The following is a 5998-nucleotide window of genomic DNA, read 5'->3' on the forward strand; positions in this document are numbered from 1 at the left end:
GATTACCAAAAACTGTAGTGTAGCCAAGATCATCCAATTGCCCTATAGAAAGTAAGCTTTTCGTAAGCTTGGACACATGTTTGACATTCTGCAGCACAAAAGTAGTGCCATTATGCATCTGAAGTTTCACATCACCAATGCCAATAATGTCAAGCTCATAGGAATCACCAAGCTTGACTATTCCATGCATGGATGCATAAGAGGAAAACCACTCTCTATGCGGTGTGACATGAAAACTTGCACCAGAATCAAAGATCCAATTCTGTGCATAACCCTCATCCTGTGCAACCAAAGCATCTGGAGTGAGAACTGAAGTGAAAATGAGAACATCGGAGGCATCTGCTGTCACCTCGGGATGAATCTCTATGGGCATAATGAGCATCATTGGAGGAGGAGCATCCTCTACTGCAGTGGTAGGCATGGGGGACTCAACAATATTGAGCTCCTCAATCTTAACTGTACTTTTGCCTTTGCCAGAATTATCCTTTTGCATGTTTTTCTGATCTCTTAGGAAACTGCGACAATCCTTTTTGTAATGACCCTTCTTGTGGCAATAGTAACACTCGACATTTTTGGCATTGCGGTCTCTACTTTGGTTCCTGTGTATGCTAGGACTACGAGGATTCCGCTCTCTACTTTTGCTTTTGTATTTGTTCCTGTCACGGCCTCTTGGCTTTGTTGAACTGCCAGCCATATGTGCATCTCCATGACTAGCATTATCAAGAGATTTACGACGAATCTCTTCAGTGAGCAACGCATCTTCGACAGCATTGAATTCTAACTTGCCATTCGGAGCCGAATTGCTAATGGCTGTGCAAAAGATATCCCATGAACTGGGTAGAGAGCATAATAAGAAGATAGACTTGAGTTCATCGTCAAACTCCTTAAAGCCCTGAGATGTCAGCTGACTGAACAAGGAGTTGAACTCATTTAAATGACTGGAAACTGTGCTACCTTCTTTCATGTTGAGCTTCATAAGCTTTTTCATGAGAAAAACTTTGTTGGATGCACTTTTGCTCTCCCATGCTGAACATAAGCTATCCCATAGTTCCTTGGTTGTTTTCTTCCCAATGATAGTGAAGAAGACTGACTCGGCTAGATGTAGACGTATCGTAGCCATGGATTTTGCATCCAAAAGCTCCCATTGAGCTTGCGTATAATCATCATCCTCTGTGCACTCTTTCAACGGTTCTGAGAGGCCTTTGTTTATCAAAACATCTTTCATGCGCTCTTTCCACATGGTGAAGTTGCTGCCATCGAACTTCCGAATGAAATACTCCTCCTTTTCTGAAGAAGAAGCCATCACGGATAAGAGGGTTTGAGAGGTGCCAAACTATGGCGAGAAGCTATAGAAATTTGGGCAGAGTAACCTTTGTAGCGGGAGTAAAATCTCAACCGAAATAGACTCAAAAGTGCCAACAATGAAAGTCACGACTCGTGGGAAGTAAATCCGGCAGAGTCTCCTTTGTATGAGGAGTCAAAACTCAACTCAAAATGCATATAAATGTGCCAACTGTACTAACTGGGCATCTTCTGCACAAAACAACTGCTACGTGAGTGCCAACTCGGCGTCAAAAGCATAAATAACCGTCCAGATACATATCCTATGGTGAGGGTACCGTAAAAGGGGAACTCCAGCTACCTGTATCACCGAAGGTGTCTCAACATTCGAGCACACCCCAGCTCAAAGAAAAACCTCACGCTATCGACCCTCCAAAAAGCTAATGCAGACACAAATGGACTAGCCACAATCTCAGAAAGGGCTCTTCCGGTCCGAGTCTCAGAAACGGCCGGGAAAAACGGCCAAAATAGCCAAAAAATGGCTCCACACGTAGTACAATGGGCAGTGTCCGCAACTCAACGTACATGAGTAAAATCGTGCTCAGACAGACGCCAAGAACTGTTGCATGCAGTGAAAGTGATCCCTGCGGGGATATCTGCTCTCAAAAGAGCTCAGTAGCACTATGTGTGCTCACAACAAAATGCATCTGTCAACGCATGTGTCCGCAGAGAATCTGCTGTCAAAATGACTGCCAAATCGCCTGTGAAAGCGCTATGTCTGGTAACCTAAAGAATCTGTGAGTGAATGGGCTGAAAAACCCCCCTATAACCTGTAACCTGCGTGTCGGTGTCGCTATGTGCCGATTTTTTCCGCCGGGCAAAAATATGCTAGTCGAATAGCCGCCAAAGGTGTCGTATCCATAAATTGTGTCGTACAGCGCGATCGGTGCGCTCGGTGCCGATGTCGGGTGTCACTCCTCTATGATAGAGGTACCTCACCCGTGCATGTCGCAAGCACGGTCGTCGATCGCGGGAATGCGCTCGTGTGGAGAAGTGCCCGGTGTCTAGGTCGGATGTCGGAGATCTGCCGAATGAGCAGTGTCGAGCCGGTGCGCATGAGCGGTGTCGATGTTGATGTCGCCTTCCGCCGTCAGGCGGAAGTGGCTAGCCGAGTAGCTGTAAAACGCCAATGCTCGAAGCCGATATCGAGCGGTCAATACCGAGTCGGATCGGTATCAATCGCAGATCTCGCTCGATCTGTCAAGATCGCTCTCATGCTTGTCGGACTTGGTGTGTGGACGTCGTAGTCGGATCACGATGTCAAAGAAGTCGATGTCGAAATCAGAGAATCGTTGATGATGACGATGAGACTCTGGTATCTTCCAATCTCTCTCTCTCTCTCTCTCTCTCTCGCTCTCTCTCTCTCTCTCTCTCTCTCTCTCTCTCTCTCGCTCTCTCTCGCTCTCTCTCTCTCTCTCTCTCTCTCTCTCTCTCTCTCTCTCTCTCTCTCTCTCTCTCTCTCTCTCTGTGTCGATGTTTAAGAGAGTTGTGTGTGAGGCTGTCAACGGGTGTGGTGGGAATGGGGGTTTACACACATAGTGCAATGAGGTGATTTTTTGTTTTTTTAAAAAATTTACTGTCAATTACTGCCTGCAGCTTCAGAGTCGACGACTCTGTGTGTGTGTGTGTGTGTGTGTGTGTGTGTGTGGTGTGTGTGTGTGTGTGTGTGTGTGTGTGTGTGTGTGTGTGTGTGTGTGTGTGTGTATTTCCCTGCACATAGAGACGCTATCTCTCTCTCTGACTTTTCTTTGTAGGTAGCGCTACTGCTTAGTCTACCTGTGACACGACCTGCTCGGTATTCTGCTGCACCTCCACCTCTTCTGCTTGGGCCGAGGGATGCTCGATGCCTCTATTATGCTCAGTTGCACGACCTCACTGCTTCTTGGTCGATTGCTGTAGCACTGGTCGAATCCTTGCTTGGTGTAATACACACACAGTGTGTGTGTGTGTGCTCCTGCCGATTGCAGCGCTGCAGCCCTGCTTGATCCTTCCTTTCTGTGAGCAATTCCAATGCTCACAACCCGATGTCTATTGCAATGCCTTGACTACAAATCGATTTCCGATTCACACACACTTAAATCGATTGTGCTTGCTTGCTTGCAATTCTGCCGACTGTGTCTTGCTACTTGCTTCGATTTCGAGCTTGCAATGCTTCCAATTTGCTTGCCATTGAGTGTGTTATCTGCTCCTCTCGTGACCTGCTGCCGACTCTCTGTCTGCCTTGGTGAGCTTCCCAAAGCTCTTCTCCAAGGCCTTGCTTCTGGTTTTCTACAGACCTGCCAAAAAGCTCCAAGATCCCCTCCAAGTCCTCCAAGACAAGAGGGGCTGCACACACCGGAGTTGAACCACCGATGTCCGAGGTCTTTGATCTCTTCCGTTCAAGCCCTGATCTTCGTAAGATCTGCCACCATCGTTGAGCTCAAACTTGAGCTCCGAGCTCCGTTGTTTCCGAGTCAATCGGGTTGCGTGCGTGGTTCGTCGCTGCCGTAGCTCTGATACCGATTGATGGGTGCGTGTGTGCGTGTACGGAGTGTGTGCAAGAGAGGGGAAGAAGAGAATTGGGGAAGGGGGAGATACAGAGGCAGCCAGCCACTGTGTGGGTTAGTGGAGAAGAAAGAGAAGAGTCAACTCTTCCTCTTTCTCTTCCTATATTGAATAGGGAAAATTAAGTGTACAAGGGTGGTTTCCCACGGCCACCTGGCCTACACCCCAACACTTCTTTGGCCCCATTGGTAATGAAACTTCTATCCTTCCTTTCTTAACCGTCACTTCATTCTTTCCCCAATCCTGTTTCAGCTAGCCATGCGAAACCATGGCCCCCCCAACAACATACAATAGGTATTTTTTGAATCCTTCATCCTGATGACTACAAAGTTTACCATAAACGGCAAACCATGAATGATAATTCCTTGCCAGCTTAACATCCCCACTGGTTGAACTCTGGTCTGATCAGCCATACGCACTTGAAATGGAGTTGGTTCCAACTTGACATCTTACATCCTTAGAAATTCCGATTCCGAAAGTATGTTGACCCTTGATCCACCATCCAATAGAACATCGAAAAATTTGCGGTTATTAAATTCCAACGTCAGTGTTGGTACTGAAAAATCCACATCCTCCGGGCTACTCTGAACTGTCTGTTGCACCTCCTTCATACTTGGAACAGTTTTGTCCTTCGCATCACTGTATATAGTCTATCTCTGAAAATTGGAACTAATGACAATAATTGATCCAATGTAAAATGTATAGAGGAATTAGTTAACTCTTCAAACAAAGAATCTGTCCTTTCTCTTTCCTTGTCCTCCTTTTTTACTCCTTTCTCCTTTGATTTAAGATTGCTCTGCTGTTGATCCTTTTCCATCAAATCTTTAGCTGCTTCATCCCGAATCTCCTTCTTCTCCTCCCAATCCAGTGGAGGTTTCAATCTCGCTTTGGACCTTGTTATCACTAATACATCTACTTCCTCTTGCAAACATTTAGAACAATCACATTCCGTCTGACAATCCATAGCAACTTCATTCACCCCTTGATCCTGAAACGATTCTACTACTATCAAACTGCTTACAGGCTCTTTGTTTGCTTCAGTTGACTGTGTTGGTGGTGTTGGCAATTGCGGCACTTGCCCTCTTGGTTGTTGTTGATTCCCCCCTTGATAATTCCAAACCGGCTGATTCCATCCTTGTGGTTGTGGCTGCCAATTCTGCCACTGCTGCTGCAGATCCCAATTTCCCCCCCGCGGGGGTCTTTAATTCTGCCATCCTCCAAATCTCGGTCCTCCTTCCAAATTGAAATTTCCTCTGAATGGTGGTCCCCCTTGATTAAACTATGGTCTCCACCCTGAATACGGTTGTTGCCTTTGCCACCCTTGATTATTGAACATCCTCTGCCTTCCTCCTGTCTCTGGAAACACCCCATGAGTTTGAGGTCCTTGTTGTTGTATCTTCTGTTGAATCCTTTCTGGTACAACACCCCTGAAATTCGGATTAAATCAACATTCCTTTGTCCAATGCCCCTCCTTAACACAAATTTCACAATGAAGGGTTTTTGATTCCACAACTTTCTGCACTCCCAACTTCTTCAATTTCTTTGCTACCAATTTTTCCACTCTATCCTCTTTCTCTTTAGACCTTTTCTTTGACTTCTTCTTGCTTTTCTTCTTCTTATCCTCATCTACTTCTGAATCCAAATCCTCACTGGAATCCTCTTCACTATCAAAATCCGTTTTCGTATCTGAATCAGTATCAGTTTTCGAATCCGAATCGCTGTCCGAATCCAAATTATCTGACCTCTTCTTTTTCTTCGACCTACTTTTCTTCTTTTCTTTAGATGACCTCTTGGCCGCTTTCCCATGAGAGACCCCAAACATTTTCTCTGCTCTTTGAGTTGTTTCCATTAATGCTTGTAATCCACCTACAACATCAACTCCAGCAACAGCATTCTTCAATTCCATCCTTAATCCATTCAAAAAATATCCAGCAAGCATTTCATCACTTGGCCTTTCTTGAGCAGCCAACCTTCTCACATATTGGTTAAACTTTTGTGCATAATCCTCAACAAACATTTTCCTTTGTTTCACTTCCCTAAGCTTGGTCAACACATCATGTGGAGTCTTTTTCTTTCTGAACTTGTTCAAAAATGTTGCTTTCAAACCATCATA

The 5998-nt window shown here is 45.5% G+C and overlaps 1 pseudogene; it reads right to left on the reverse strand.

The window, feature by feature from the left end:
* Window positions 1-3463: 3463 nt before the first annotated feature.
* Window positions 3464-5256, reverse strand: LOC147427258 (uncharacterized; annotated as a pseudogene).
* Between the last annotated feature and the right edge of the window lie 742 nt (window positions 5257-5998).

Source organism: Adiantum capillus-veneris, chromosome 24 (assembly GCF_014529385.1).
Source record: "Adiantum capillus-veneris isolate H3 chromosome 24, ASM1452938v2, whole genome shotgun sequence".
NCBI classification, from domain to species: domain Eukaryota; kingdom Viridiplantae; phylum Streptophyta; class Polypodiopsida; order Polypodiales; family Pteridaceae; genus Adiantum; species Adiantum capillus-veneris.